This window comes from Petaurus breviceps, unplaced genomic scaffold, assembly GCF_028583685.1.
Source record: "Petaurus breviceps papuanus isolate PSGF00001 unplaced genomic scaffold, PetGlider_PUasm1.0 90879, whole genome shotgun sequence".
NCBI lineage: Eukaryota > Metazoa > Chordata > Mammalia > Diprotodontia > Petauridae > Petaurus > Petaurus breviceps.
In genome coordinates, this window is record NW_027187368.1 from 8002530 (window position 1) to 8013634 (window position 11105).

The 11105-nt window shown below is 38.4% G+C and overlaps 1 pseudogene; it reads left to right on the forward strand.

The window, feature by feature from the left end:
* The first annotated feature begins 3546 nt into the window (after positions 1–3546).
* LOC138150515 (protein MEMO1-like) lies at positions 3547–5537 on the forward strand (annotated as a pseudogene).
* Positions 5538–11105: the final 5568 nt, after the last annotated feature.

Here is an 11105-nt window from a genome sequence, read left to right on the forward strand (position 1 = left end):
TAAATTATATAAATATTCTATTGCGGTGATAATTATGGATAGTATTTAAAAATCACAAATGTAAATTTTAAAATGATGAAGTAAAGATGAAACAATATTTAATTCTAAAGTTAATTATAAGCCACTGGAATATACTGTGGTTAGACCAGGACTTCAGGGGAATAAAAATCACTTGGAGTATTAATTGAAAAGGAAAAAAGACTGGAGGCAGAGAGAAGAATTAGGAGTACAATTCAGCAATACAAATGAGAAGTGATAAGGAGCTAAACTAGGCAAGCGACTGTTTGAGAAATGAGAAGGCAACAGGTGTAAGCAATGTGGTAAAGGCAGAAATGGCAAGATCGACAACTGACTGGATCTGTGGGATGAATGAGAGGGAAGAATCCAAGATGATTCTGAGGCATGGACCTGGGGAACTGGAAGAGTTTGGGGATTCTGAGCAATCACAGGCAAAAAAGTTTGAAAGAGGGATGAGTTTTTGGGAAAAGGTAATATAATGAGATCTGAAATACAAATCCCAACCTCTCCATAACTACTCATCTTGTTCAAACATTCTGTTCTACCCAAAATGAAAAGGGAGAAGTTGGAGCTCATAGTCACTGCTCACTGCTCCAGAGAGAAGGGATGACATTCTGAGGTACACTGGCCTGTCATGAGGTGATCTGGTAGACAGAGGGTGAGTATGCTGAGGGGTGGGGAATACCCAGATATCAGATAGGGGACCTACACATGGCTCAGAAAGAGAGAAGTTAGAAGACAGATGGGGAGAGGAACGAAGTTAGGTATGCTTTAATTTTTCCTTTATTATTTTCTTCTTCTGGCTATACATACCTTTTTTTTACCTTCAATAAACAATTTTATCGTCTTGGTGCCCTTCAAAATCCTAGTTACCATTTTTTGTACACTTCACAATGTGTCAATGTCTTCAAAATGTGGTAGCCAGTACCAAACAGTATTTCAGACATGATGTGACTAAGGCTGAGTAACCTCCCATGATCTAGACATTGCATCTCTCTTCATGAAGTCTAAGATCACATTAAGATGGTTTAGCTAAATCTTGTCTTGCCATGCCTGCCCTATTTTCATACTTGTAATGCAGATTTTAAATCTAAGTGTAAGACTTCATTCATGTTGGATAAAATTTTGTCTTGATCGATTTGTCACAGCTCTCAAGATCAGTAGTTCTCAGACTTTTTAGTTTCAGGACTCCTTTACAATCCTAAAAACTGAGTGCCCTACCCCAAAAGCTTTTGTTTATGTGGTTCATAGCTATGGACATTTACTGTTTTAGAAATTAAAATGTCTTAGTATTATCATGGAAATAGTTTTTACTCTTAGATTCCCCAAAAGGGTCTTGGGGATTCCAGGGGACCCTTGACCACACTTTGAGATTGACTTTTAAAGTATTGATACAATTTTGAATCCTGACTCTCTCATCCATTTTGTTTAGTATCACTCCTAGTTCTGCTTTATTTATAAATCTGTTAAGCTTGCCTTTGTCTTCACACAAATTATGGTTATAAAAGTCAAGAGAATACCTGGTTCTGGACCTCAAGATCTTTCTTGACCAGTAGCTCTAAAGAATGACCCCAGGTCTCTCTGGTTCTTATGTCTATCACCTCTTTTCTGCCCTCATTGCCTACCTAGAGTCCCCTACCTTGCCCTGTTTCTTTTCCCCATTCCAGGTCTTCAAAGGGCAATGATTTAATCCATTGCAAACTCACACTTATTTTAATAAGGCCAGGGGTCAGCAGATGTAATAAATGCTGGTCTCCAAGTCAAAGCTAACGAAAAATATATGCTCTCTCCCCTCCTCAACTAGCTACCTGCAAATTATGTTTCCTAATGCACGCTGCCTCTTTTGCTCCTCCATGACTTCAGACGCTGAACTTTGAATCTTTGTCACATCAGCAGCACCAAGTAATTCCATACAGAAGTCTGACATTTCCAGTTGAAAAAAAAATAAATTGATTAAAATTCAACAGGCATGTAGTGTTCAGCATTTAAAGGTCGAAGAATCTAGGGAACTATCAACTGTAAAATAATTCAACATTTAACAGGGGTGGGGATAACAGGGATGTGTTTCTTGCTCATGATTCCATTTTTTTTCCTCCTCCTTGGAACATAATTGTGGCAAATTTAGTAATAGCCCCTCTCGTGGGCCATCTGTCTGCTTGGGACTTTCTGGACTATCAATGGATTCTAGAGGAGAAAAGCACCACAGAAGTCATATACTCCAAACTCTACATGAATAAGGAATCCTCTATCCACTTAATACCTGCCTGAAACATGAATTTCTTCTTTGTTGTCTCTGAAAGTGATTACAAGTCCTCTGCTTGAATCGTTATCATGATGAGGAGTTTACTACCTGAAGAGGAAACCTATTCTGTTTTTTTTTAACCTCTTCAGTTGTTAGGAAAGCTTTCTTTGTACTGAGACCAAGTCCTTCTATGACTTCAAGGTGGCAATAGCAGACACTCAAAATACTCAAAGACATGTTTTACATTTCCAGATTCCTTGTCATAAAATTAAGGGATGTTTTCTCTCAACTGGGCACTTCTTCAAATAATAGCATATTAGAACATAAAGCTAAGAAAGGTCCAAAAGCTATGCTCTTATCCATATTCAACTTGGTCCCTTAACTCAGTGATCCAGGGACTTGGGGGTGGGATGGTGAGAGAGTAGGGAGTTGGACTCAGCTCCTTGCTGTCCAATGAGCTATGCTGATGTATTACTATTTCTCTCCTCCCTCAAGAGGAAGTTGGGCATGATATGTAATCTCTACTGTGACTCATACAGGACTCTGAAAGGAAAGCATTAGAAAAAACAAAGTTTCTGCAGATTAAACAGTGGGGCCCCCTATTTCTCTACTATTCCACTGAGGGCTGCTTCATATGATTCTGCTGTTACTGCACCTTATAATTGTTAGATGAATGTCCTCTCTGGAGCACCTGCACTTCTTAAGGGAAGCAAGGGTCATTGAAAATTTATTCCTTTGGACATGGGAGGCTGCTAGACTGATTATCAAGCAGGGCTGCCAATTTCACAGTGGGATAATCAGTATTTATTATAATTCTCAATGATCCCTGAGAGATATGACAGGGTTGGATGGCAAATCTAGGTTTAGAACAATAATGGCAGCAAATGGGTAAGTGGGGGTCGATAGGAAAATGAAGATGACTACATGGGAAATTTACATAGTCATCTTCCATTACTCTTAGAAACTTCAAGGTTGGGGGAGGGGTGGGCAGAGTGGTGTCGGTGTGGCTAGACGGTGGGCCCTGCCCCTGACGGGGAGAAGTGGGGACTCCCAGGGGTGCGCGGGCTCCTTCTGTCCGCCACCCGCGTGCAGCCTTCCCCCTCCCCCTCCCCCTCCTCCTCCTCCTCCGCCGTCAGGTCGATACCCGATGCCCTCCCGTCGGCTGTCTCGTCCTGGGCTGGGCCCCCAGTGCTTCCTCCCTCCCCACCCCCACTCCTCCTGTGTGCCTCCCCTTGCAGCAGCCGCCCCTGCCTCCTCATTCATCCATGGGATGCACGTGTTCCAAGATGTCCAACCCAATGGTCGGCCGGGAAGCCAGTCACGCCGGGAGCTGGTACACAGATTCAGGTCCTCAAATGACTGCACAATTAGAAGGTTGGCTTTCCCAAGTACGGTCCACAAAAAGACCTGCTAGAGCCATTATTGCCCCCCATGCAAGATATACATACTGTGGGTCTTGTGCTGCTCATGGTTCCAAACAAGTGGATCTGTTTATAGCCCTGAGAATATTCATCCTTGGGCCTTCCCATTACGTTCCCCTATCTCGATGTGCACTTTCTAATGTGGAGATATGTGTGTGTGTGTGTGTGTGTGTGTGTGTGTATGAATATGAACACAGTATCGAAATGCATTTGCCTTACACTGCTAAAGCAACGAAAAGCCGTAAGGATGAGTTTACCGTTATTCCTGTATTTGTTGGACCTCTGGGTGAGTCAAAAGAACAGGAATTCTGAAAAACTCTTCAGTAAAAATCTAGCAGATCTAATAATCTCTTTGTGGTTTCTTCTCATTTCTGCCATTGGGGTCAAAGTTTCCGTTATGGTTACTATGATGAATCCCAGGGTGAAATTTATAGATCCATTGAACATCTAGAGATAAAATGAGCGTGAGTATTATAGAAGAACTAGAACCTGTATCTTTTAGCAATTATTTGAAGAAATACCATAATACAGTATGTGGAAGACATTCCATTGGGGTGTTACTAAATATTATCTATTTTTTTCTATTTTTTTTAATGCTTTATTAACTTTTGATTTACATCATCCATTTCCGCCAGATTTTGAGTTACAAATTTTCTCCCCATTTCTCCCCTACTCACCACCCCACAATAGCAGTCCCACAGGATATCCCCTCCTCCACTCTGCTCTCTCCCACATTTTCCCCCATACCCCTTTCCACTTTTCCAGTGGATCTCTATGCCTCAGTGCCTGCACATCCCATTTCCCAATTACATGTAAGATGGTATTAATAATAGTATATATATATATATATATGTATATGTATATATATATACACACATATGTATATGTATATATATATGTATATGTATATATATATACACACACACATATGTATATGTATATATATACATATTTGAATATTTGATTTCAAAACTTTCAGTTCCAGATTCATTCCCCTCCTTCCCCGTCACCCACCCCCACTGGGAAGATACACAGTTCAGTATAGGTTGCACATGTGTGGCTAATGCAAAACAATAACATAGTACATAAATTGTAAAAGACTGATTACACTTCCCTCCCTCCCATCCCACCTCCCACCCTCTCTACTCTCCACTTTGATCCCCTCTATTTTCAAAAGTGAGTGCTTCCAAACTCCCTCCACCCCAGGCTACCCTCCCTTCTATCATCCCCCTTCTTATCCCCTTCCCCCCCTATTCTCCTGGAGGGTGAGATGCCCTATTTAGTGTGTATTTCACTCCCTCCTCAAGCCAAATTCAATGGGAATAAGGTTGACCCCATTCCCTTTTGCCTTCCTATTCTTCCCCTCCATTGTTGCCTCTTCTGTATGAGATAGTTGCCCCACTCTGTCTCTCCCCATCTCCTCTCATTATATTCCTCTCACCTCTTAATTTCACCTTTTAAGTATCATTCCTTCCTGTTAAATTGGACCTGTGCCCTCTATCTATGTATACCTGTAAACATATATACACACATTCACATATGTATTCATATGCCCATATACCCTCATATATAGACAAATATACATATATATTTCTAATCCCTTCAACTACTGAGAAAAGTTTCATAAGTTACGATTATTGTTTTTCCATGTAGGAATGTTAATAGTTCAACTTTGATAAGTTTGTTATGATTCCTTTTCCCTGTTTACCGTCTCAGTAAATATTATCACAGAGCTCCAGAATAATGGAATGAATATGAGCTTTTCATTTTTTAATTATGCCCAGTCAATCCAGTGTAGAGACTGGCGAGACAGTTCAGTAGTTATGCACTTGGAGCACTGTATTACAGTCCACTGAAGCTCTGAACACTCAGGGATACCACCTGCACCTAATTGTTCTCTAAATGGGGTCCCAGCCTAGCCCTTACAAAGTTACAGTTCCTGGTCTTTGGGTATATTAAAACCTCAAAATTAACAGAACTTTCTTATCTTCTTTTCTAGTAGGTGTAGTCCTTCCTTAATTTCAACTCGTTAGAAAATGCTGTCTTGTTTAGGACAATGGAAGGAAGGAAGGCTGGCATCAAAATATTTTATGATTTAAAAAACTGATGCTGGATGTAAACTCATGGTGGCAAATGGTCCTTCAAATACAACCTGTAATGCATTTATCATATTCTAAAGTTGCACTCTTTGAAGACCTGTGCACATATATTCAGCTTTCAGAATGTAAACAAACAAAAATTGTGGAAGCTTTTTAATAATGAAAACTGCATTTATAAGTGATCTGTATTAGAATATAATAAATATCCAGTATAGTCAACTACTACTCATGTTGTACAATAGATACCTTCTATTTTACTTGCTAATAAAGGTCTACACAGTTAAAAAAAAAAAAGCTCATGGACAAGAGTAGTTTCAAACCTAGTTCCTTGAAGGCAGGATATATGGGATGTCCCCGAAGTCTTAATGCAGTTTTATAGCTTAACACTGAATTAAGATTTTGAGGACAACATGTATATACAACTGCTGGAATATTTTCAGTGAAATAGAATAATAACTGCAATAGCCTCACCAAACAACCTGTGATTTTGTGGCCTTGCCATGAAGTGATAACATGACACTGAAGATTCTTGTTAACAAGAGAGATGACGAGGCTAGTGCATCCTCTTAGAACAGTTGACAGAAAAGCAGATCAGATTGTGAACACAGATCAAGTCTGTGTTATTATGCTAAATATTTAAGGAAAGAAAGTAATGGAATCCAAGTTCAGTTCCCTCTCTGTGATGCCAAGTTTCAATCAATTGAGAAATGCCAATATTTCTTGGCTTCAGTTTCCTAATCATTAAAATGAGAGGTAGATGGATCAAACTACCTTCTAAGATCTAAATCTATGATTCTATAATAGGAATTTTTAGTGTTATGAGGGTTAGAGGCAAAGAGGAGAACCAAAGGGGATGAGAAACAGGGAAACCTTTTTGGTGGGAATATGAGGTTTTCCCCCTCTTGGAAAAAAAAGACTGCTCTATTTTTGCAATTTCTCCTCAGTTTGCCCACTTTTCCTGGACTTAGGACTCTGTAATTATACTCCAAATTTCTTCTTAGTGTTCTTCTTGTTGTTGAGTTGTTTCAGTCATGTCTGACTCTTCATGACCCCATTTTGGAGTTTTCTCAGCCAAGATACTGGAGTGGTTTGCTCACTCCTTCTCCAGCTCATTTTTCAGATGAGATACTCAGGCAAACAGGAACAAGTGACTTGCCTAGGGTCACACAAATATAAATGTCTGAGGCTGGATATGAACTCACGAAGATGAGTCTGATTCTAAGCCCAGTGTTTTGTTTATTGAACCACTTAGCTGCCTTGATACCCTAAAACTAGGGGTTTACAAATGGTAATGAAAATTAGTCAGAGAGGAATGATTAGATGTGGGAAGCTACACTGCGCAGTGAATAGAGTATCAGGTCTGGAGTCAGGAAAACCTGAGTTCAATTCAAGTCTGAGAGAGTAGCTATGGGAAGTGTCACTTAACCCCTATTTGCCTCCATCTCCTCATATGTAAAGTTAGGGATAATAATAGCTTCTCCCTCCTAGAGTTATTGGATCAAATGAGATAATTATAAAGCACTTGGCACAGTACCTGGCACACAGTACAGAGTATATAAATATTTGTTAATATCATTACTATTATTATTAGATAATGGCTGAAACAATAATAGTTATGAGAATGACCATCATTATGGCTGTGCTAGTGACAGTATGACGGTTATGATGAAATGGAGAAGATTATAATTAAAAAGAAGAGTGATTTGGTAATAGAGTAGAGTTACAGGAATATTTGGGTTTCTTCAGGAAAAGGGAGGGAGCAAGTGATGAAAATAAACCTGTACAAGGCTAAGTGGGAAGGATGCCTAGTGTGGATTCCATCTGCTTCCTGCCTGCACCTGTTATTTATTTACTTTTCAGCTTCATCAACTGAGCCTAATTGTTATTTTTTAAACCCTAAAACATAAGGATAGAGAGTGAGGGAGGCAGGGAAAAGAAGAGGGCCAAGTAAAAAAGCAACAAATGAAAGAATAAAGATGGAATATAGAAAAGGATAATAGGAAACTTTACAAGAACTGAGTCTTATCTTTATGTTCTACTATAACATCTTAGTGTTCATGACCTTAGGGCATAAACAACTGCCATAAGTGAACTAGTGATGCACTTCAAAAAGGGTGTTGTCTAGAGGAGATTATAGCAAACCATATAGTGTGCTGTTTTAACTTCATGCTTATCAGAATATTTGGAGGTGCCTGGCATCATGTTGGATAGAGAACTGGACATAGAACCATAAGATCTGGGTTTAGCACTGAATATGTTAATAAATTACATAACCTTTGGCAAGTCAATGACCTTTAAAATCTTGGATTCCACAACTTTAAGCTAGAGATAACAATTCTTGAATTACTTAATGTAATGGGAATGCAAATTTGGAAGATCTTCCCTGCCCCTAGGCTAAAGTGCACCTGAAGCCTGGAGTGGGAGGCTTGTTTTACAGTAGATACTTCTTGATTGGCCAGTGAGTCAATAAGGTTGTTACATTCTCTGAGCCAGGAGAAGGCTATATAAGCCCTGATGTGTAGCTTTGTTTTGGGGGCTCACTTTGAGAAGTGTTCTGTGATTTGATCTGTATTCTGGGAAGCCGTTGTCCAGGGCCCCCCCCCCCCGGCTTTGAAAAAAAACCCAGATGTGGAAACCCAGATGTTGACTGGGGTATGGATGTAATGGTTGGACAGTTTGGAAATCTGTCTACTTGATCTGTTTCTGTCTTGATAATTCTGCCTGTATGCTTTGAAGTTCGGGGTGCTGACCTTTTTCCCCTGAACAAGGTAAACGATATATGTCTGACTGATTAAGGTAAGCTTGTTAACCCATTTTGAGTTGCTTTCCTTTAACAAAGCAGATCCAAGAACCTGTGGTAGCAGCAAACCCTGAGGATGCCGGGGTGCTTGCTGCTACACTTAGATGACTTATAGGATATTAAAATTATAAGGAATGTAAAATAATTGAATGTTATAAGTCTGATCTGGAAAGGAAGTGAGAAATCATATTCCCAGCAAAGAGGTTTCCTGTTTCTCACCCCTTGATTTTTGTTGAAATCTTAAAGATTTAGTGTGATTTGTGTGATTTGGTGGCATAGTCAGGAATAGTCAGTTAGATCAACAAATGAGCAAACATTTATTTAGCAATCATTATGTGACTGACATTTTGCTAACCACTGGGGATAAAGAAATGAAAGTGAAATAGTCTCTGTCCTTAAAGAGCTTATGTTTTTTTCTTTTGATTTCTTATTTTTAACATTTTTTTTAATTTAAGGTGCAAATTCTATCCCTCCCTCCCACCCTGCGTCTACCCACTGTGAATTCAATTAATATGACATCAATTATACATGTGAAATCATGCAAAACATATTTTCATGTTAGCTATATTATAAAAAGCAAGAAAATAAAGTGAGACAATTATACGTCAATTCACATTCAAAACTTATCAATTCTCTCTCAGGAGGTGGAAAACATTTTTTTTTTATCATGAGTCCTTTGGAATTGTCTTGGACCATTGCATTAATTAGAGTAGCTAAGTCTTTCACAGCTGACAGTCATTACAATATTGTCATTACTATATGCCATGATCTCCTGTTTCTTCTCGCTTCATTTTGCATCAATTCATATATGTCTTCCCATGTTTTTCTGAAACCATTCTGCTTGTCATTTCTTATAGCACAATAGTAATTCATTACAATCATATGCCACAACTTGTTCAGCCATTCCTCAATTGATGGGCATCACCTCAATTTTAACTTCTTTGTCACCACAAAAATAACTATTATAAATATATGTAAATGTGTGTACCTATTTATATTTATATTACTTATAGGCCCTTTTCCTTTAATTTTTTGAGATATAGGCCTAGTAATGGTATGCACAGTTTTATAGTCCTTTGAGCATAGTTCCAAATATTTGTTTTCCAGAATTTGGACAGGTTCACAGCACCACCAACAGTTCATTGGTGTACCTATTTTTCCTTCATTACCTCCATCATTTGCAGTTCCTGATAGGTGGTTGGTGGTACCTCAGAATTGTTTTAATTTGCCTTTCTCTAATCAATAGTGATTTGGAGTATTTTTTTAAAATGTGACGATAGATAGCTTTGATTTATTCTTATGAAAACTGTCTGTTCTTAGCATTTAACCAAATATTAATTAGGACATGGCCCTTAATTTTTAAATTTGACTCAGTTCCCTAAAGATTTGAGAAATGAGTTTTTTATCAGAAAAAAATTGCTGTATTTTTCATTACTTTATTGTTCATAGTGAGTGCTTTTAAGCAAAATGTAGTTCCCCTGATTATCTCTTTTAATTGGATCTATTTTTACTATTACTTTGTCTGAGATCATGATTGCTGTCCTTTCTTTTTATTTTTTTTACTTCAGCCTAAGCATAATGGATTTTGCTCCAACCCTTATTTTAATTCTGTGTGTGTCTTTCTGATTTAAGTTTATCTCTTCCACACAATATATTATTTGATTCTGGTTTCTAGTTCATTCACACTTCCATTTTATGGGTCAACTCATCCCATTCATATTCACAGTTGTGATTACTAGTATTTCTCTCTACTCCATTTTCTTCTGTTTCTCCTTTTCTTTTTATCCAGTAACTCCCCAGATTTATGTTGTGCTTTTGGCAGATATCGCCCTTAATCCATCCTCACTTCTTTTATAGTCCTCACCACTTTTTCTCATTCTTTCCCCTTTCTACTTCCCTCCTGGATAAAATAGATTTCTATACCCAACTGAGTGTGTGTGTGTGTGTGTGTGTGTGTGTGTGTGTGTGTGTGTGTGTATATATATATACACACATATATATATATATATATATATATCCTTTCCTCTTTGAACCACTTCTGATGAGAGTGAAGTTCAAGCATTGCCTGCCATACCCCCATTTTCTTTTCTACTGTAAAAGAACTTCCATATACACCTCATTTATGTGGGAAGATTTTCCTCATTGTACTTCTTCCTTCCCCCTTCTCCGAGTTCATCCTTCTTTCTCATCCCTTCATTTTTGTTGAAATCATCTCAGTTGGTATAGAAATCTGTCTTTAAATAATAAGGGACTCAATGAAGTTAAACTGTTTATATTTCTATATGGGAAGATGAGACTAGTAACTCTTAAGAATTATATCATTAGGACAGTCCACATCCATCTCTGTCTTGGAACTGCAAATAGGACCCATGTTCTTTATGATTAACCACAAATACTCCTTTCAACTCTGGAACTTCATCCTAGAAATATGTATGGACAATAAGGTTGCCAGTCAGTGCAAAATGAACCCACTGTCAGTAGGGAACACTGTGATGTCTTTCTGACCAGTTATCTGACCGCTTTTC